We start from the raw sequence: 22,276 nt of genomic DNA, 5'->3' as shown, positions 1-22,276 counted from the left end.
TGGTCCCTGGGAAGACAAGAATACAGCCAATACGGCATAAGGATGCAAGAATAAAAGGCTTCTACGACAAACGTCCAGGATGGCAACGCAGCCATAACTTCTGCCGGAGGAATAATCACCCGAAGCCATGGAGAAAACCGGCAGAAGACTCCAGACATACGGAAGGAAAAAGAATACTTGAGTTCGAAGACCAAGATGCATGGATAAATTACAACGGCCCGAGAAGTCCATGTGACCGGCAAGATACACACAGTCAGGCCAGAGCAGTTGAAACGCAGGAGATGAGCGATGATAACTGGGAGAACGAAGCAAATCCGCAATGTATTACCGTGCAGGATGAAGGTACCAGGGGAGGAGAACACAAGTTAGACGCACGATGTAAAGATGGCCGAGACGATACAATGATTGCCCCTATCAAAGTGGTGAGAACTCAAGAAGTGAGTAATGACAATTGGAGGTACCCAGATGATAGAGAGGAAAACGCCGAAAATGACAAGAATGGTATCGGCATTGTCACCATTCACCCGGCTATGACATTTGTTTACTAAAAATTGACTTGCAACGGTCCAGGTTCGAGTCAAGGTCACGTGACAGCTTGCTAGAAAACAACCTCAAATACACAATGGCATGAAAAGAAATGGAAGCCCAGTAATAGAATGATTGCATGCAAGAAGTAAAGAAGAAGAATTGCAAGAAGATAATGAAAGAAAAGAAGAATGGAAAACTGAAATATAAGCGCGGAGAAGAAAATTTAGCAGAAAGCTGATGAAGGAGATATAAGAGAATTTTGTCTATGGCACAGCGCATTTGAATGTAACTGCATCTCTTATCCAAGTGGCTAACTCTAGAAGATAAACATAAAGAATAAGAAGATGAATTATATGGACGCATAATGCCCAGAAGTGAATTTGTTTACCAGCGTATTTACTTTAACTTGATTTCAGATACCGGATGTGAGACAAACCAAATTACAGAGGAAGATTGGAAAAAGATATTCGCCAATGTGCGCAACCCAGCATTAAAACCGGCCCAGGAGATATAATTTTTGTTATGCACGAAGAAGTGCCTATATACAGAGCAATCGGTAGAGAAGGATTCCCGATTTGAGCTCTCTGAAGTGGAGTTTTGCGTTTAGAGCAGAGACTCAACGCACCCCTTCCCCTTGGTGATGATACCTGCGAAAACGCGCCGAGCCAAAGAATAGTGAGCTACGAGCTGCGAGCAGATGACAATTCCACCAAGATGTTTGCAAGTTCCCACAATTGAATGGTTGCGACATGGAACTTTGCCTTAATCATTTTACTCTCCTTATATTTTAAAGTTGTGTTACTGAAGAAGAATCATGGCCGAAGGATAAAAGCAGAAGTGCGAGCAGTGGCTTTGCCCTCGCACATGGAGGAATTGAAGCTCCATGCCACCCTCTGTAACCAATGCTCTCTTTCCCGATGATCCCAGACGCTGAAGATGATATAATATTATTGTTTTGTTGTTTTGTTACCTAGGGCAGCCAGCACTTTGGAAGAAAAGTAAGAAGTCGTATCCCGCGCAGATAAAATAACGAAGAGTTCCAATTATTACACCTGCGATGATGCAGACCAGAAGGAAGAAAATTAAAGAAGAACTCCAAGAGACAATTAAAAATAATGTCATATATTATTTAAAACATGCCTCATAAGCTTGTGTCCAGCAGCTTGAACTGACCACAAACTCGATACCTGAGACCTATAATCCAGATTGAAGATTAGAGCACACGAGGTAAAAACCATTCGGGTTCGGATTTTTTATGTATTTCAACTTTTCTATGAAGGATTTTCATGTACTTCAGAATATTTTTGTGAACTTTGAAATTTCTGATTAGGGTTCGGATTTTTATGTAATGTTCAATTTGCACTTAGAATTCATGATGCAATGTCAATCACAAAGTTTCTCTTAGGATGGAGATCTGCTTCAACTAAGTTGCATCATCTGCTCCATCTTAGGAGGGGGATAACTGTGACAGTTGCATCATTACCATTTTTTATTTAATTTTTAAATAAATCTTTTAAACCCAATTTTGCGTATAATTATGAACATTAGTGAATATAATTTTCATTTTCATTTTTGTTTGTTTAAAGAGGAAAAGGACATTCTCTATTTTCCCTTACTATCCGAGAAGTAAGATGTTTTATTTTTTTCTGTATACCTGTCCGTGCGGCGAGGACAGTTGGAAGACCCTTCCATTGTCTCTCAATACCACTGCCTAAGCCACACACGTAGAAAACCACACACAGCAGAGTTCCCGGCGTGAACGCAAGAAAGAAGAACAAAACAGCTTTTAGCATCTTTTTTGTGAAATTGAGAAAAATAATAAAGTCCTAACACGTTGAATAGAATCCAAGTAGAAATATAATCTCTGCGAATTTGTCAAAATCACAGCATAGACCATACGTCGCCACTCAGAACCAAGATAAAATTTTAACATAGAACTGTGAAATGGTCCAAAACCACGCATGAGACGACTAGGTGCCAAATCAACTCTCATAAAAATTTTCGATATAACATGTGAAATTTGAAGGAAGCACGTACGTTAGAGAAACGACGCCCGAACACCGTAAATAGGCGGAGACCAAGAGAATCAAAATTTAGGACACCAAAATGACTTAACGAATAAGAGAGCAGAGACGAAATCGAAGACACCGTTAGAGGCGTATCCAAAAAGTTCGGCAGGTTAAAAATTCAAAAACTCCAAGTCAGTCGTAAAATAATTCTTCACCGGGAAACAGCGTACCACCGCAACACAAAAACATACCCGGAACTTACACACACACTACATTCATAATCAAAAGTTAAGTTCACAATAACAATGTGCGGCTAAACTTACCGAAGCCGAGTGTACGAAATTACAATCTTTCCTTAGCATAGTAACCTACACATTGATCTTCTTCAAAATATATTTATATATATAAACATATATATATAAACTTTGTAACGCTGCTAATATATATATATATATATATATATATATAGATCGCGAAACGCCTACAAACATTGTTTTTGAGTGACAGAGTTTCGTACTTATAAACGTAATCACGAGCTATTACAGACAATTAGAATAACCTACATACACACCGAAAGCACTTGAACTAGTTTTTAATCATACATAATCAGTTTTGAAGTATTATACACAATGCTTAAAAACAATAAACACTGTTTATCCGTGTAACACTACACTTTTAACACCGAGAGTGATGTTGGTGCAGTGTGACGTCTGAAAGTGCTTTTAGTGAGAGTGCATCCTATCAGAAATGGACCAACAGAAGCCCCACCTTGATGGATCAGGAGACGCCCAAGAGCGACGCCCCTTCCAGTTTGAGAGGAGGACGCAGCGGGAATCGAAGAGAGGAACTCCGAATCCAGGACACTTCTCACGAAAGAAGGAAGCCAGTAAACGCAGGGACATCTGTATGTGTGTTGTGAGCTTGGTGGTGAGAGCAGTGTGTACGGCGAAAGGTAGGACCCATCCAAATTATTTTTTGTTGATTCCAAAAGGGAAATTTTCGTCATTGAATAGAATGCAAGACGTTCGCGATATAAAGTCGGAACTATTTGAAAACTGTTAATGTATTTACACCGCGTGGAGAAAAGATTTTCCAACTCGAACTGTAATTGCTAAACAATTAGAACTCTTTTTTTTTCTTTCTTTTTGAGCAAGGCTTATTAAAAATAGAGATACTTTTTACAATGATACTTATATATATATATATATTCTGTGACTTTAGTGAATATGTCGTTGTTTTTATTAAGGAGATAGTAGTTTAGGCCATCACTCTATTTGTCACTTAGATTTTTTTGATAACATATAAAGAAAGTTAATTTAAAAGTAGATCGAATGACGGGTTGTAGACCTTTAACGATGAAAGAAGTATTTCCTTTAACATATGGAAATTTGTATGAAGTAAAAATGCATCATCTGCGCTATGTACATGTAATATGAGAACTTTAAGATAATTTTGAACAAGACATAATAGATATTCCTAGAAAATATATTCAAGACATTGCTTCAATTGTCCAAAGATTATAGTGTTTGTAAAGTAATTTTGCATAGAAGTGAACGTACTAAATGAGTCTATTTCGATCTATATACTAGTAAAACTCTAATAAATAATATTGTAATGAATCATCAAATGTATGTTACGTAAGAGAGCTAAAGGATTAATTAGTAACTATGATGTATATGCGACTAGTCTCGCAATTAATCATTTTCTTGGTTGGAGATACGTAATCCATAAATAAAGCGGAACCGACATTAGTACAGTCAGGTAGAATACAGATGAAAAATACGAAGTAGGCTAAGTAAAGCCGCAATTATTACGTCAGTCTGATCCTCTAACAATCGAGCGATCAGACGTTTATGCGCATAAACTAGACGAACAAACATAGAGGAATACATGAAAATGTCCGGCCGTATACCAATCCTATTAATGATAAAGAGAAAATCACGAAAAACTCAATATATTCAGATTAAAGAAATCTCGAGAGACGTCTTGACATTTATTTATATTCATGTGTTATTTGATTTTTTATGTATGTATGCATGTATTTACTTATGATTTTACATATATATATATATATATCGATATATGTTTGTGTCTATTAATTTTCTACTTGTGTTAATATGAGTACATATATGTAGCCTTTATGCATAACGAAATGGTAATGCTACGCTCATTGATTTTATGTATTTGATAGTGTATGCTTGTTAGGTAAATCTCAAAGTGCATATTTAGTGCACTTATTCTCATTCTCAGTTATTAATTTAAATAATTAGAAATGGTTAGCAGTCAGGCAGTAGGTTTATTTAACTCCTTTAGATCATTCTATGTTTCTTGCATACTTCCCACAAATCTCAAATCAAAGTCATGACTTGTTTCTCAATTTATTTTATTTTAGTTCAAGTTACTTCAACTCATTTCCACTTACTTCAACTAGTTTAACTCATTTTAAATCATTTCAATACTTAGTTTTCACCCGAATAAAATATAGGTTATTATATTCAAAATTCCGTCTAGCTATGTAATATCTTAATCTCGTAAATATTAAAAAGGTTATAGTCAAAGCATATCAGCTAATCAACGTAAACTATATACTTAGCATGCGATGTCAAATAATTAGGTATTTTTCAAATGCAAAATTGTAATTTAACCAGTTTGGTATGATATCTATGTAAATCAGGAAAGCCATATATATAAAATGTAAACAATGTAAGATTGCATCTAGCACTGGTTATAAACATCAATTCCACAGATTGTTTATTATTATCAGGTTAATGATAACAATTCATTCACTACATAGTTCAATGTAATTTGCTTAAATTGATTTTTTTTTGTGTTAAGGCCTTATGCCTTATTCTGAACATTTGTTGTCAGAAAACCCAAAATTCAATATTAACCTTCAGCTTGCTTAATTTTTTTTAGAAAACATTTTTTTGTTATTGTTTTCATTTGCTCATTAAAACTTTTATTACATTGTTAATCAAATTCGTAAGCTTTTTCTTTCATAAACAAGTTGTATCCCTAACCTTAAGCATATCATTAGTTTCTAAAGGATCTGTTAGGCAAATTAGGCAATATAAGCATTTCTCGATTATAGTGGGGATTAGACTGATTTTCAGAATTTCCAATTAAAATTCTAAATTCTAGATATTCGTTTATTTTCTGGTTTTATTCTTATTACTACTATTATTGTTCAGTCCACTTGGAAAGTGAGAGTCAGTCTAGTTCGTCCACACAAACCAAACATTAGAGCAAAATTCTCTTTCAGCGTTGCAGCATGTGAATTCAGGATATGTATGCGAATAATATCAAGTTTCATTTGCTTACACGGTTTTAGAGGGATCTTGTTTCCCTAAAGCCCTGGGACACCGCGGGGAGATAGGATTTCCAAACCGTGAGACCAATCCTTATCGAGTCACAAACCATCTTAGTTCGGGGAACGGAGACCGTAACGGTGGTGCACAGGGAATAAATAGTGACAGACGGAATGTGAACCCAAAACCCGCTGTCTAATTTTTTTTTACTTTTATTATTACAAAAATCTGGCGCTACAAACGAACACCACCGGGATCTTTCTCTTTTCATTTTTCAAATTTTACAGTGATCTCCTTTAAAGTTGGTATGGTGGTAGACTTTGATGAGTTTAGTGATCTCCTTTAAAGTTGGCATGGTGGTAGACTTTGACGAGTTTAGTGATCTCCTTTAAAGTTGGCATGGTGGTAGACTTTGATGAGTTTAGTGATCTCCTTTAAAGTTGGTATGGTGGTAGACTTTGACGAGTTTAGTGATCTCCTTTAAAGTTGGCATGGTGGTAGACTTTGATGAGTTTAGTGATCTCCTTTAAAGTTGGCATGGTGGTAGATTTTGACGAGTTTAGTGATCTCCTTTAAAGTTGGCATGATGGTAGACTTTGACGAGTTTAGTGATCTCCTTTAAAGTTGGCATGATGGTAGACTTTGACGAGTTTAGTGATCTCCTTTAAAGTTGGCATGGGGGTAGACTTTGACGAGTTTAGTAAGTAAATGAAATAGTATGTTGTGTGGGCCTTTTGGCTCCTGAGTTATGGGGCATCAAAGTTAGGGTTTGAACTTCTGTCAAGTGTTCAAAAAAAGAAAAATCTCTACGCGATCGATGAAACTTATCCAATCTTGACCAAACTTGGCAAAATGGTAGACCTTGACGAGTTTAGTACGCATGTGAAGTATTATGGTGCTCAGGCCTTTGATTCCCGAGTTATCGGCTATTAGAGTTTGAACGTACCCAAATTTTCGTGCAAATATATTCAGGGCAAAAATATTATACATGAAGAAACAAATCTGTCATCAAAAATTAACTTGAGGCATAAGGAAGTAATGATGAGGTAGTTGATAAAAGGCGTTATAAAATACAGAGCGTATTCAGAATAAAGATGTACGAACTAAAAAAAATCAATGAGGACTAATTTCTTCTGCACTGTATTGACCGCGACGACTCGTAAAGTCTAGGCCATGGCGCAAAATTTCCGGTCGCCAGCTCGCCATTGGCGACTAGAAATTTAAAGCTGGCGACCAGTGTTCAGTAGGAATGGTTTCTGCCTAAACTTACAGGGATGCGCAGTGTCTGTTTCGCACATAAATAATTGTCACTGAGTGAGGGGGAAAAAAAACCGGAATTTGAAGTCTTCATAATGGACATGGAAAGTGAAGTCTTCAGAACGTTGTAATTCGCCCCTCCTTTCCCACCCTCAATCGAAATGGTTTTTCCTCATAATTTGCACGTGTGAGATAGTGTCGACCATGATTTTTGAATTGGCGAGTGCATCTGACTGAAATTTTGCGCCCTAGTCTAGGCTCTACACCGTACTAGTGCTGTTGAATTTTTGTGACATTTGCGGTTTTCGGTTTTTGAGAAAACCGATTTTCTGAAAACCGAAAACCGCAAATGCGGTTTTCAAAACCGAAACCGCAAATGCGGTTTTCAAAACCGAAACCGCAAATGCGGTTTTCCAAACTGAAACCGAAAAAGCTCTTTTCGAAAGCGAAAGCCGCCCGAAACCGTGTTTGCGGTTTTATAAGGGATTGTCCTTTTCAAAGTAGAAACAATGTTTGCTGTTTTTAATTACACCTTTTAACAATTGTGAAAGCATCTATCGATCGAGACAAATGTATTGATTTATATGTGTGTTTTAACTTTTTTTATTTGCTCCAAGACTATTATGGTAATATGTGCAGCACAGTGCGAAAGGGATAATTCGATGGTTGTACAAGTCACAGCTAAATTAGGGTGACAAATACTGACGTTCGATCCTTAGCTTTTTTTTTTTTTTTAGTTATTTCTTTGACGACTATTCAATGTACTTTTCGGCTGCAGGGAAGCAAACTGGACCCCACCTGATTTTCATATATGTTGTAAATTAGACCACCAGGAACACGAATCTCAAGGAATTTTGACATTTCGAATGTCGGAACTCGAGATATTCGAACATAAATTCACCATGGAAGCAAACTGGACCCCAGCTGATTTTTATATATTTTGTAAAGTAGACCACAAGGAACACGTATCTGAAGGAATTTTGACATTCCGAATTCCGGAACTCGAGATATTCGAACATCAAGTGAAAACGGAAGCAAACTAGACCCCAACTGATTTTTATATATTTTGTAAACTAAACAACGAGAAACACGAATCTGAAGGAATTTTGACATTCCGAATTTCGGAACTCGAGATATTCAAACATAAAGTAACCAGGAAGCAAAAAGGACACTATTTGATTTTTATATATTTTGTAAACTGGACCAAAATTAGCAATTATCTGAACGAATTTTGACATTCCGATTTCCCGATCTCGAGATACTAGAACTTATAGTTTTATGTAATATGTATAAAAGTAACGAAGAAAGTTCTGTCGCTTTTTGACCTATCACTTAGAGCATAGATATGTCACCAAAGACGTACCTGGAAGATCAAAAATAGTACCCATCAGTATCAATGACCTTCTGCCAACGTTCGGGATGGGCATGGATTCCTTCGCGGTAGAACTTGGTTTGCCGTGAAGCGAAGAAGGTATCAAGTGCATTTAGCACCTCTACTACGGAGTTGAACTGGAGTCCTCTAAAGTGAGTGTCCAAGGAAAGGAACAGGTGATAACCGGACGGTATAATGTCCGGACAGTATGGCGGATGCAATAGTGTTTCCCATTCAAGGTGTAGGATGGTGTTCCGGCTCATTCTAGTTATGTGGGGCAAAGCGTTGTCCCGTAATGGGGGAACCCCTTAGCGATTGAGAAGTGTTGGCTCCAGGGTATTGAGTTTTTCTTGAACACGGCTCAACTGCTGACAGTAGACAGTTGGATTGATGTTCTTCTCTGACCGCCCAGTAGCAGTTCCCGATGCACGATGTCGTGAGCAGTTCACCAAACACACAGGAGGACTTTCTGGCCCGGAAACAAATCATCTGGGACACATAGACCCAACTTGTAGTGCTTCCCAAATTGATGGAGGTGCTGGCGAATGGTTTCTCGACTAACATTGAATGTTAGCACCAGTTCCTCACATGTCTGTTCGGCTCAATTGCTACCTGAAGATCCTCATTTTGTACATGTGTTGGTCTTCCGGCACGTGTGGTGCGTCTTTCGTGAGTGTTTCGTCACCGTTCTTAAACTTGCTAAACCACCCTTGCACTGTCTGCGTAATCACGACACCCTCACCAAAGGCCTGAGGTATCTTCCGCCCCGCTACAGTGGCGTTTGATCCAAGTTGGAACTCGTACAGCATACACGCCCCTATGACGCTCTGTGAAGGTTCCATATTCACTCCGTCCTTACATACGTTTACGTTGTAACTGAACTTCCACAACCAGGTAGAATGTCGGATATACCCACACCAACAACTGACCTTCGCCTTATCTCCATTCGCATTAAACTCACGGTATGAGGGTCAATTTTACACAGAATTCCACAAAAAGCGACAGAACTTTCTTCGTTACCTTTATATATCTCTCAGGACATAATATGTTTCGTATAGAGAATATTGTGTTTTTTTCATATAGCGTCTATATTAAACTTTAAGTTTTAATATCTCGAGTTTCGGAGGTCGGAATGTCAAAACGCCTTCAGATTCGTGTTCCTCGTGATCTAGTTTACAAAATGTATAAAAATCAGGGGAGGTCCAATTTGCTTCCCTGCATCCTACTTTTCAAACGAAACAGTTTTCCAGATTGTACATTTTGCTTCAAACTGAGTTCTGCCCTGGCTAAGAAACGTAAATTCGCTTCTATAAGAGTCTTTAAAGTTACACTTGAAATTGTCGTTCGGCATTCTTGTAGCTTGTGAAGGTATGAATAATTCAAGTATGTTTGTTACAACATCTACAAACGAATATTCATTCGTATAGAACCTCCAATGCATTACATAGAAAACACATGAACTATACAAAGAAAACCATTGTGCATTAGAGCAGATCTCTTATTAGCAAATGATTCTGCACACGCGCACTGCTCAGATAGCCCAGAGCTTGAGCCTGAGCGCGAGTCCAAATTTAACTCAATCGCGATTGAGATTGTCAAAGGTGTAGCGGTTTACGGGGAATATATCATACCAACACTTTATCAACTAAGTTTTCTTAGATTTTTCTCCAATCCCAAAAAGCGGGTGGTTTTTCGTGATTAAGATAAGTTTAAGCGGGGGACGAATATATAACCTGAAAATCGGGTGGTACCCGCTAAAATAGGGTAATAAGCCAACACTCAATAGAAATAAGGTATATCCCTATTTAAGATCACTACACATGCAACTCATGAAATTCAATTTGAAATATCATCCACTTAGACATCTTTTATATTATTATTACTCTCTCCCCATATTTTTAAAAATAGTACTGCCACTCTTTCTTTTGTTAACAAAAAGGCACCACCTCCCTTTCTTAATATAAAGAAAGAGAAAAGAAAGAAAGAAAATCTCTATCGCAATACACAATTTTATTGTTGATTTGTTGCCACTCCGATAAATGTGAATGTTGTGGTTTTGCATGTGTCGACTGGCTTCTTATCGCAAGTCCCAGACACCTGCAATAGTTTATACTAGACGGAAACACGGATCATATTTTATTCTGTATCTTTTTACTTCCCAATAACGATAGCCGTGCCTCTTTGAGAAATTGCAGCTTTTTTTTTTTTTTTAATTCTGCCAATTGTAAAAGTATAGAATTTCCCTACACTTTAGGACATTTTAAGAAAAAATACCTTCTTTTCCTTCTGCAAATTTTGATCATTTTTCCCTAAGCCGCCGAGGGAAATTTCCCTCAATCTGGCAACTGAGAGCCGGTGTGGGGAAAGATTCTTTGCTGTTTTCTCGTCGTTACTTGATATTAGTGCTGTAGAATTTTTGTGACATTTGCGGTTTTCGGTTTTTCGGAAAACCGATTTTCTGAAAACCGAAACCGCAAAAGCGGTTTTCAAAACCGAAACCGCAAAAGCGGTTTTCAAAAGCGAATCCGCAAATGCGGTTTTCAGAACCGAAACCGCAAAAGCGGTTTTCGAAACCGAAACCGCAAAAGCGGTTTTCAAAACCGAAACCGCAAAAGCGGTTTTCAAAACCGAAACCGCAAATGCGGTTTTCAAAACCGACATTTCGGTTTTATGAAATTTCACTTTTTGCAAAAACCGGTTTTCGGTTTTTTCAAAAACCGATTTCGACAGCACTACACCGTACTTTGTCTCACGTGTCATGCATCGGAAGAATTCGGTATTATTCGTGGAGCCACCTTCCGAACACACGCTTGAGAAAACGTGAAACATCGGAAGTTCACAAACAACGTTGCCAAACTTAAAAGATATGATGGATGAGCAAAAAAAAAAAACACTTAAAGAACTATAGCACGAACACTAACAATTATTGGAATCAAATAATAACAATAATAATAGCAAAAATATAAAACAATGACATCACCAATAATTACAAAACGTAATTTAGCGTCAATCCGACAACACTGTACTCTCAGAAAATGTTTTCTGTATAGCGTGAAAGACAACACCAGTAAAATTTAATGGATGGAGGTTGACGACTGGGACACATCTTTGCGTTCTATTGGCTGGTGAAACCCGTAGATCTAGGTCAAGACTCACGACTCCTTGCGATCACTTACAGAGAAACTTTCCTCAATAGAACGGAATAATTGGAGCACTATAATGCAAATTGATTGGTTGATTAATTAGAATGTAACGTCTCTTTTTCAGCAGTGAGGTCATATGAGACGGGATCTTGTTGGGAGCGAATCATTAGTTGGGTTTTTAATTTCGCTTTTCTTTTTCTATCCGGGACGATGCATACAAGACGTACCTAAGTTAGCAATTTGATCACGAAGAAGGTATGATTTCAGCTTATGGACAGGACATATAAGACTCTCAACTGTTATACACTCTCTGTTCAGATACAATTCCTTGTTCTGATCATGAACCAACTCCTGGTCTGCATCTTTGGGGTTGTTTACGACAAATCTTGATTGTCCCTGAACTCTTGGGGTCTTTAAATGCCGTCAGAAGATGGTGTCAAATAACACGTAAGCATTATTTCTACCTCTGGATTTTCAGTGGAAAAGTGAATGCGTAATTTATGATAAGGTTTCAAATCAAAAGTGATTGTTACCCGGAAAGGACTAAAGAGAAATAAAATATGTGTAATCAACTCTGTGTTGCTTGTTTTTGTTTATTTGTATGTTGATTTGATGATGTATCGAAGTCATTTTTATTGCCTCGTGTTTCTAAGTAAGTGATTAGCAAAGAAATGGAGGTTATTTGTTTTGCTCCTGGCGTAAAGTCCGTTTCTTTCTTTGCCTTGAAGATAATAATTATGAACTACTGACGTTTGAAGAATAAAATGGATCAAAGGATAATCCACTTTTCAAAACGCTTAAGCAGCTTCACAGATTCTTTCATGAAAATTCAGATATCAGAACAAAATGTTTTGAATATAGCCTGCCTAATCACACTATTAATAAGATTTAATCAAACGTACTACAAAAAATTAATATTGCTAGGCAGGGAAGTACGCAGGAATTTATTTCGGGAGGGGTCAAAAGCGCTTTGGAGGGTCCAAATACATTTTGAGGCTAAATTATATGAAAATTTCTAAAATTGCCCCTAAAACTAGACTACATTTACAAAAAATTCGGGATTTCTGGAGGGGTCCGGACCCCCAGGACCCACCCCCTGCGTACGCCCCTGTTGCTAAGTCCTTCTAGTAAATTTATACGAGGTGTAAACGTTCATGCAGCTCCAGTATGCAACTAACTCAGTTACCGTTCGTTTAGCAATCGACTCTGATTGACAGGCAGATAACATTTGTCAGTTTTTGATTTAAAAATCCTAGTCAGCGACTATTCGGTGACTGATTCTTGGAACGAAATTCTTGATAAGCAGATTATTAAACCAGTTGTCAGATTCTACTTTCTTTATCTGTGATTAGAAATAAACTAACTACAGTACAAAACATGTGTAAACACTAAACTTTGCATTGCATTTAAAAGCAAATTATTAGTTCCGATTATAGAAACAAGTTTTAACTGGTTTCGTGAATTGTTTCAAAGTTCATTTAAGGAACTAATCACCGATTCATCGCAAACTGGAATTTTTCATCATAGTCATAAATGTTACCAGCCCGTCAATCAAAGTTGGTTGCTACACGAACGATAATAATCTTCCATCACAAACTGGAAATGACCGCAAACCATACGAGATGGACGCAGCAAAAAGTATGAACCAACGTACTTTATGCACCAGGCCCGAAACCAGCCACAGATTTTTTTTTGGGGGGGGGGGGCAAGCCATTAAAAATTCTCTCACAATATTCAGTTCAGAATAGTGCCCAAGGTATTTTCGATGTTGATACAGTACTTCAAAATTATTTAAAATAACTTGTTAACTAGATAGAATATTTTGTAAAACTTTTTTCACCAACAGGTTTTCTCTTTAAATTCTTTGTTTTCACTCTATAAAGATCAACGGATGTAGTTTATTTTTACCACTTCTGGTGTTGGTAGAGAGATTAGAATGGATATGAAATATATCATTGAGACGCTTAATCGATTACAGAAAACTGCTTCTTGCTACTTGTTGCCGTTTTCACTTTATAACGATCAATGTTAAAACTGGAAATGATTCATTTATGCCATTTCCATTTTTTTAAAGTACAAAGATTGGAGTGGAGATGGTATATATTCTTGGGACGCATATGGCTAGCTAGAAAAAGCTCTTATACTTTTTCGACCGAGTGTCCCACCTGGAATCAAACCCAGAACTGCTTGCACCAAACGCGAGAGCATTAGCAACTACGCTATGCAGGACCACACTTCTAGTTTCAGTAAAGACATTACTGTGGAGATGGAATATATTTCTTGGACACCTGATTAATTGCTCTCTTATCTATTGCTGTTTTTATTCTATGGCGATCAATGTTAAAACCGGAAGTGGTTAACTTCTGTCACCTCTGGTTTTAATACAGGGTTAATAGAGAAAATGGTACATACTCTTAGGATGTTAAATCGATTACAAAAGACCGCTTCTCCCTATCTGTTATTGTTTCTGCTCTATGCACATCAATATTGGAACCAGAAGTTGAAATTAGTAGATATCAGCCACTTCCGGTTTTAGTAGAATCTTGAGGATGGATACGTAACGTACTCTTGGGATTCGCTTGTTGAATACCGCATCTCACTCTATCTATTACCGTTTCACTCGAGCGATCACCATTAAAACCGGAAATGGTTAATTTTATATCACTTCCGGTTTGAGTATCGGGTAAAAAAGCGAACTCGGTTCCTAATTTTTGGCTCTACATTCTGAGCAAATTTGATGATCATTGCTCAAGTGATTCTCGAGATTTCTTGTTTTTGTCTTCCGGACAGGCTAAATATAAAGAAGTTTTGGTAAACCAAATTCCTTAAAAAGTAAGTGAGGGTAGCTTGGTGTTTGCAGCGGAAATGTAAACATCGGTTTAGTGAAGTACGGCGTGGAAGAAGGGTAAATAGTGAAACATCTTACACTTTACGCTACACAAATACCTTCTTATAATTCATAAACATATGCACATATATTCACGTTCTTTTTATTTCTGTTCTTTTCACAAAATTTTAATTTTCTACAACTTTTCTGTCCCAACCATCTGGCCAACTGGCCCTCTTTCAACAGTAGAATCCTTTCCCGATTTCGACATTTTACCTTCCTTTGACAATTCATATTTTACTCGATTTTGACATCTTTTATCCCTAATTATGACTTAATTGCATTACACGTTTATTTTTTCAGCAGGTCATGTTAGTAATTAGGCAATTCGACATTTTATTCGGTTATAAGATGCAGAAGGCGTTGACCGCCATTTGCAATATATATTTATATAATATATATAATTACTATTTATATAATATATATAAATAATTCAAACTAACACATTTTTAGCACACAGGAACTCTATGTCCGGCGCACCAAATAACACCGTTAAAGGTGATGAAGATAAGACAAAGACAAAGTAGATGAAATGATGTAAGGAAACTGTAAACCCAATTTCCTTGAGATATTCCGCATAGCAAATGGAGTGTGCTTGAGGGGAGTTAAGATGGCGGCCATTCTGTTAACTATATGGGAGCTTTGATCTGCTTATTATTATAATTATTATTATTATTATTATTATTATTATTATTATTATTATTATTATTATTATTATTATTATTATTATTATTATTATTATTATTATTAAATTTTAACTTTTAAACAATTTTTACTTTAGAACATCTCTTGTCTGGTACAATCTTAAATGTTTAACAGATATTTTTTATATATGTTTGGAGCCACTTTTCTCCCTCTAATAGCTTAAAACAACCTCACTTTTAACCGGCCGATCGTCCATATTGGATGGGTCATTTTGTAATACAAATATTATTATATGACCATTTTCAGCGACATAATCGAACGTGGCTTGATGAAGCTGCGACTTTCAAACCTTAGTCCTCCCAAGAGGACGAAACGGTACGAAATGATATTCCGCATGATAATAGAAATAACATCACGATTTCCTATCAAGAAGCAGATTGAGAATCCCAGCATGAAAATTGAAATCTTACAGGTTATATAATTTCACAAAAAAGTGTATATAATGTTTAAGGAATATATGTATGGAAACGATGATCAGTAATTATAATAATAAAATGCAGATAACATAAATATATATTGTAAATGCCAATTTACCTCTGTGAGAGAATCACGATATAAAATGCTTAAGATATTTTGAAGTTCAGTGACTAAATAATACCACTCTTGCACATACAGGGTCGTCTTAACTATAAGTGCTATTCGCCTACTTTGCTCCTACAAGTACTTTGCACTTCCCAGTGGGTTAGAAATGAAGCTTCTTATGTAAGCATACCTAACAAAATATGGAAGTCTCCTAGGTTCAGTTTTACTATACGAATCCATAGATTTAAAATGTACAGAAAAATTTGGGCACGTCTTTAATTTGCCCATTTGGACAAGTCTTGAGAACATAACCCAACCAACCCCTGCGGGGCTTCTAACCCGTTCCTACTACAACTACTACTCCTACTCCTACTTCGACGATATTTTCCATAAGTAGAAGCTTTGCTTTGTGTATACTTAAACACAAACAAACTATTTGCTGAGCAAAACAATATATTCACATAAAAAACTACATGCGTGTTACAGTTTCGCAAACTAACATTTTGGCTTCATCAGACACTATCTGATGTCTGATGAAGCCAAAATGTTAGTTGGCGAAACTGTAACACGCATGTAGTTTTTTATGTGAATATATTGTTTTGCTCAGCAAATAGTTTGTTTGTGTTTAAGTACTTTGACGACTATTACTACTTATACTATGGATCCGTATAGTAAAACTGCACGATCTTCTAATAATATAATCGCACTTCAACGTTTAAAGGCGAGTTTTGTAGTAACCAAATAAATAATTTAAAAAAATGCTTTTATATCCATAAAATATATGCTGAGTATTGTTAATCTGCATGCTTTCTAAAAGTAAGAATTAATACTTATTTTACATGGTACTTATATAATAATCCATAGTATGTGCGTTTCATATACATACAACGAAATAACAATTATAATCCTGTCTAGATCTTGATCTCAAAATTGAGTAATTCTTTCAAGGAGAATGCTCCATCCTATTTATATACATCTCTGGTATAAGATAATGTTCATTATTTGAGTGCGTTGGGTGTAGCTTAAATCAGGGAACCATTGTGTTTGGGCAATGTGTAGATAGTATCAAAATAATTATCTAACTTAAAATTATATCTGAAATGTTTATCACAGTTGAGTAACTCGTGGTTACGATATTAGGTATAAACTTTTTGATCTTCAAATACAATAGAAAGTGCCTGTTGAAGCTGAAGCATTATACCTACATACTGGTACAGGTTTAGTTTGTGGGAGCCACATTTGTAAAATTTTAAGGATAAAGTTTAGAGTTGCCCTCTGCTTTTTTAAAATAGGAAAATTTACAGGAGAAATGAAGTAATAAATTATGATTTGGAGCTATTACGTGATGTTTAGGTGTAAGCTTGGCAGTAAAGTTATGTTAACGTAAAAAGGCATGTAGAAGTGAGTGGCTACTATTTACAAGACGCGGAAGGTTTTGGTTCTTTCAGCAGCATGATACTCGTATAGGATAGCGAATTGGTGCGTTGAATGTGATATTTCCGTGTTGAGTTTTACAGAATTATATAAGAATAATGAGGAGACTGTATCAATTTTTTATGAGAACCACGGATTACTGAATTTAAGAGAGAATTGAAACTTCTATGAGAACCGGTTCCAGTCACTGATCTAGTGTAACTAAAGTCTTACCGGGTAACCTAACCTAACCTAATTAACCAAGCCTAACTTAACAATTTTTAATGTTTTAACTGCTTTTTTTTTTTTGTAGGTTTGAAACTGGAGAGACACCTCTAAACTTGTATATCTATCGTATGATTAAACGTTCGTTCCAGGTTCTATAAAATCCTGGCAACTGACGATGAAAGAACTTCGTCAACGTTCCAATGCAGATAGTGTTAGAATCTTTGAAAATAAACCTGGCGTTATCGTACTTCATTCAAAATTTACATAACAAAAGTGTTCTATGGAAAGGAATAAACTTTTGTCGATGATTGTACACCAAATTCTGGACATCCACCTTATTTTAAAAACTTTTGTATTAACGTTAGTAGAAGAGTTTGTTCCAGAGGTACATTTTTGTTGTCTTTTAGATTCTTCTTACGAGCCTAATTCATAAAGTACCATGATGAATTTCTTAAAATAGATATTCGTTAATCGGCAAGATGTTGTTATAATTGTCAAGAATTTAACTTTCTAGTCACATGCAATTTTACGATGCTCTCGTTATAGTTTTTAAGCAACATGAAGTTTTTTATATGGGTAAAATTTTATTTATTACTAAGGAATATAACATATTTTAAAATCACAAGATTATTCACTTTTAGGACTCACTCGGGGAAGTAATGCTTCCGGAAGTAGGAACTAAATACACGGTTCTGATTGGTTGGCGTTATCCGTTTCTTGGCACGTGGCCTACATATAGCAGAAATCAAACACTTGCTAGTGTCGGCCGTCGCGGCCGAGCATATTAGTGCAACATGTTAGTGCATGTTAGGCTAGTATTAGAAATCTCTTTTTGGCGTGGGTTCAAACCCTGCCCAAAGAAAGTTTTTTTAAAATAAATTTTCATAATACTTTTTCCATTAAAATAAAATGAAAATAATACTCAAAGAAGGATTTACTTATTTTTGTGCTGATAAATAGTAGTAGTAGTAGTAATAATAGGAACGGGTTAGAAGCCCTGCAGAGCTCGTTTTGTTCCACCTTGACCCGCATGATATAAATTTTGTGATCAACTTAAAACAACTGACTAGGATAGCGCGCGAAAAAAGTTACTTCCTGGAGTATTACCCTCCCGAGCGGGCCGTCTTTTAGGAAGACATAATTCACAGAAAGCAAATACCAAACATTAATAAAGAGCTTATTTGCTTATAATCATATGATTAATTAAAGAATAATGTTACGACTGTCACGAAGACCGGTTGGTTTAGAATTTAACATCCCTTTTATCATCAAGGCCACATGAGATGTGGCCGATATCTTAACGTGAGATTCGATCCATAAGTTCCAACGAAAATCGAGAGCTCCCTAGTGGCTAAGCGATTAGCCTATGTGTCTTTTTGCGTCAAGACATGGGATATGATGACGTCATAACAAAGGATTTTTAGGCCTATTTTTATCATTTTTGGCGATCATACTTTTGCACCTAGAAAGACTGACATTTTGCACATATATTCGGTGGTGCACCCTTAGTATTTTCCAGATTTTTCAAACCTGTGTTTAAACAGTGGGGGGGGGGGTCCAGAGGGGCAAAAAGGTAAAAAAAAAAAGAAATATTTTTAACAAACATCCTTTTCTTATTGATCTTCCCGCCTCAGATACACGATGGAGACATGTGAATGGTACCGTTTGAAAGGGTTTTCCATTCTGAAGAGAATCATGTACGAACCATGATCATAGAATAAATAGGGATATCTCAGGAAATATTTATATTACATCCGGGTCTTTTGCAGTAATCTGGAACATTGTGGGGCTCATTGGTAAATATTTTTTCCCTGCTCTTACTATTCAAGATAGAAGCTTGAAATTTTGGATACACATAGTGGTCAATCAAATTAATTTTACGTCTTAGCAATCTTGCTACTTCTAGTGAGCGTTACTTCTTCTTCATAAGAAAGTATCTCTGATCCTGGGAGCGGCTGTCTATTCTCGGAGCACTAATTTGACATGCATGTGTACGCAAGGGCGCCCATGTTGTGCTTTCCAAGGGGGGGCAAGTATAAGCGAGTTCAAATTTCCAAGGAGGGGCAAGTTTCAAATATAGTTTCAAATTTTGCAGTAACTAATGTAAAAATTCTGTTGAGTTTTCAGTATTCCCAAGTACAATTTCCTCTTAGGTGGGAAGCAAGCGTCCCACTTTGCACCCCTGATGGGCGCCCTTCTGTGTACGTACAATCAAGTTCCAAAACACTGGAAACCGACCTGTTTTTAAAGTGCTATATTCTTGCAGCCTTGCGTACGAAATTTGTAACGTTTTAGCTTGAAATAATTACCTTAATACACGATACAAATATGATTAGTTCTATTTGAGTTAATGGATAAGAATTCAGATTCTGTATAGAAATTAGAGTGGATAAGTTTTTTTTTTTTTTTTTTTTTAACAATATTATACATTTTAAAAACAATGTTTACGAATTCGTTTCTACCATTTAGATTTCATACTTTTAATTTACGATCACAGTAGATTAAATTTGAAAAGATATATGTTGATGAACTCTTAAGTAATAGAAATTTTATTTCTCTTTCTTTCCAGATGATTGGATTCAATCAAAAGCGTTGTACCACCACCTCGGACAGCCAATCCGTCTCTTAGCAACGGCCAATCATAAGGCAGGAATCAGCGACCAGAACTGAAATTTTGCGAGACTTAGACGAGGAAGAACAACATACTCGAAAAGATCTACACCTGCCATTCTTCGACTTTTGCTTACCTTCTTTTACCAACCACTTTGGTCAGGAAAATAAAATTTTTGGTCAAAAGTTTCGGAAAAGAGAGTCATTCATTGTCAATTGTAAGTAACAACAACTTTTTAATTTTTTTTATTTGCATTTATATATTACATTTAAGATTTGTTCCTAGGGTTGTGCGAACCCCGAATTTGGATATTAATGTGGATAAAATATGGATAATTGGTCCAAATACCTACTTATATAAATATTTGGAAAATACTGAATACCGAAAATTCAAACAAACATCTATATATTGTATGTCCAAATATTGAAGATACCTAAAAAAAGGTTAGGTCTACTGTATCAATATATTGATCAGTAATATTTTTACTTTGGAGCTAAGGTAGGAGTGAAGAAAGTATCATTGTCATTATCATAGGTATTCTGCCATTATTGGCAACACACAAAGCATTTTATGGGGTTTTTCTCAACTTTTTATTCCGAGTCCCACAAAATTGTATTTTCTTCCTTCGAAAGGCTTCTTTCGCCATTCCTCCTTGCTTTTATTTCCCGTTCACACTTTATATTACCACTAATAATACTACCCAGGTATCGAAAAGTAGTCACCTGTTCTATTTCCCCCTTCTCCTACTTCTATATTTGACACCGACCTCTTCGTTCCAGTCACCATGGCTTTTGTCTTTCTAACATTGTATTTTCATCCCGTATTCTTCACAGACCTTCCTCAAGTTTTCTAAAATCTTATTGATTTTCTCTTATCTTTCTATCTATCTATCTATCTATCTATCTATCTATCTATCTATCTATCTATCTATCTATCTATATATATATATATATATATATATATATATATATATATATATATATATATATTATATAAATTTTCTCTCAAACTGTTGAGAAGATTTTGTTTATATTTCATAAAGCAATATTCCATCAATGGCCCTATAATCTATATATAGAACAAGAATATTAGGAACGATTCAAAAAATCCATGAAAAGATTGTGATCTTGGCCAATAATTAGTTTTTGGCTCAGGGCCCACAAAAATTTTTGAACGGCCCCTAAATTGAGTTTTCGTTTTTTTTTTTGTTTTTTTTTTTTCGGAATGAGCACATCATACTGAGTTAGGTGTTAGGTTTGGTTTGGCTACACTGTATGTAGTTCTCTGGATATAAGGCCTATAAGAAAATTTTTGGTTGAAATATATTGGATCTTTTGATCCAAAAAGAAGTCCTGACTGATCAGCCACTACGCTAAAAATGCTTTAAAAATTAAAATTTGAACAATTCATACGTTTAGTAACTGATAGTATCAGTAAAGAATGGTTTTTGGTAAATTCGACGTTGAAAGGGTGAAATTAGACGCAATAATATCTTGCATTCCCTTAAGGCTAGACACATGTAATTCGGTATTTGCACTTTTCATTTAATAGTTAAACAGGTATGTAACTATTTTTTTTTTTTTATTTTGAACCGGAGGAAAGAAAATGGCCGGGAAGAAAAAGAGGTAGCGTGTTTCACTAATCTAGGACAAATATAAGAAGAAAAAAAACACTAAAACATGTGTTTACTTGAAATTAAAAAGTCCAAATACCAGATTTCATGTCAACAGAATAAGAGATTAGAGATATGGACATATTATTATTGGAAATTTAACTTGCAAAAGGGTGAAATGGGAGTTGTAAGATATGCATTTTATAATAATATTACAATTATAATGTTAATGGTTTCTCACTTTAAAAATCCACAAGGGATAATTTTCTCTTCAGAATAATTCTTCACCTCAGATATTTAAAAAAAAAAAGAAAAGAAAAGAAAGAAAGAAAGAAAGAAAGAAAGAAAGAAGAAAATAAAAATAATAAAGACAGGTAATTTTGTTCACAATCCCTAAATAACGTATTTTTTCCTAACTATATAGATTTAATTAATAAAACTACATTGTGGCTTAAGTGATTTTTGACGAAAAGATCCACAAGGGATAGTTTATTGTTGGGGTTAGTTTTCTTCGAAGCTTTTCGAGAATTATTATAATTTTGTTCGAATTATATTTAAAAGAATTAGTAATAGCTGCAGCATGACTTGATTTCATTTAAAGAATGAGAGTGAGAAAGTTCAGTACGATGGCCCTTATCTTTTTATTGATATCGGTATTTGAAATTATCGCACAGCTCTAGT

The 22,276-nt window shown here is 35.8% G+C and overlaps 1 protein-coding gene across 3 annotated transcripts in view; it reads left to right on the top strand.

Annotated features, from left to right (window-relative positions):
* The window catches only part of NaPi-III (Na[+]-dependent inorganic phosphate cotransporter type III), a 495,622-nt gene that overhangs the window by 313,648 nt on the left and 159,698 nt on the right, over window positions 1-22,276 (top strand). For 2 of the 3 annotated variants that reach the window (XM_081769823.1, XM_081769822.1), the window contains exon 2: window positions 19,942-20,200. The gene's annotated coding sequence lies outside the window, so the exon portion shown is untranslated. Of the gene's footprint in view, window positions 1-16,770; window positions 16,844-19,941; window positions 20,201-22,276 lie in introns of those variants that run through there. The other variant, XM_081769824.1, reaches the window with a different exon arrangement.

Source organism: Thermobia domestica, chromosome 8 (assembly GCF_964235325.1).
Source record: "Thermobia domestica chromosome 8, izTheDome1.hap1.1, whole genome shotgun sequence".
Lineage (NCBI taxonomy): Eukaryota > Metazoa > Arthropoda > Insecta > Zygentoma > Lepismatidae > Thermobia > Thermobia domestica.
The sequence above is the reverse complement of the archived record's forward strand: the minus strand, read 5'-3'. Positions and strand labels throughout refer to the sequence as shown.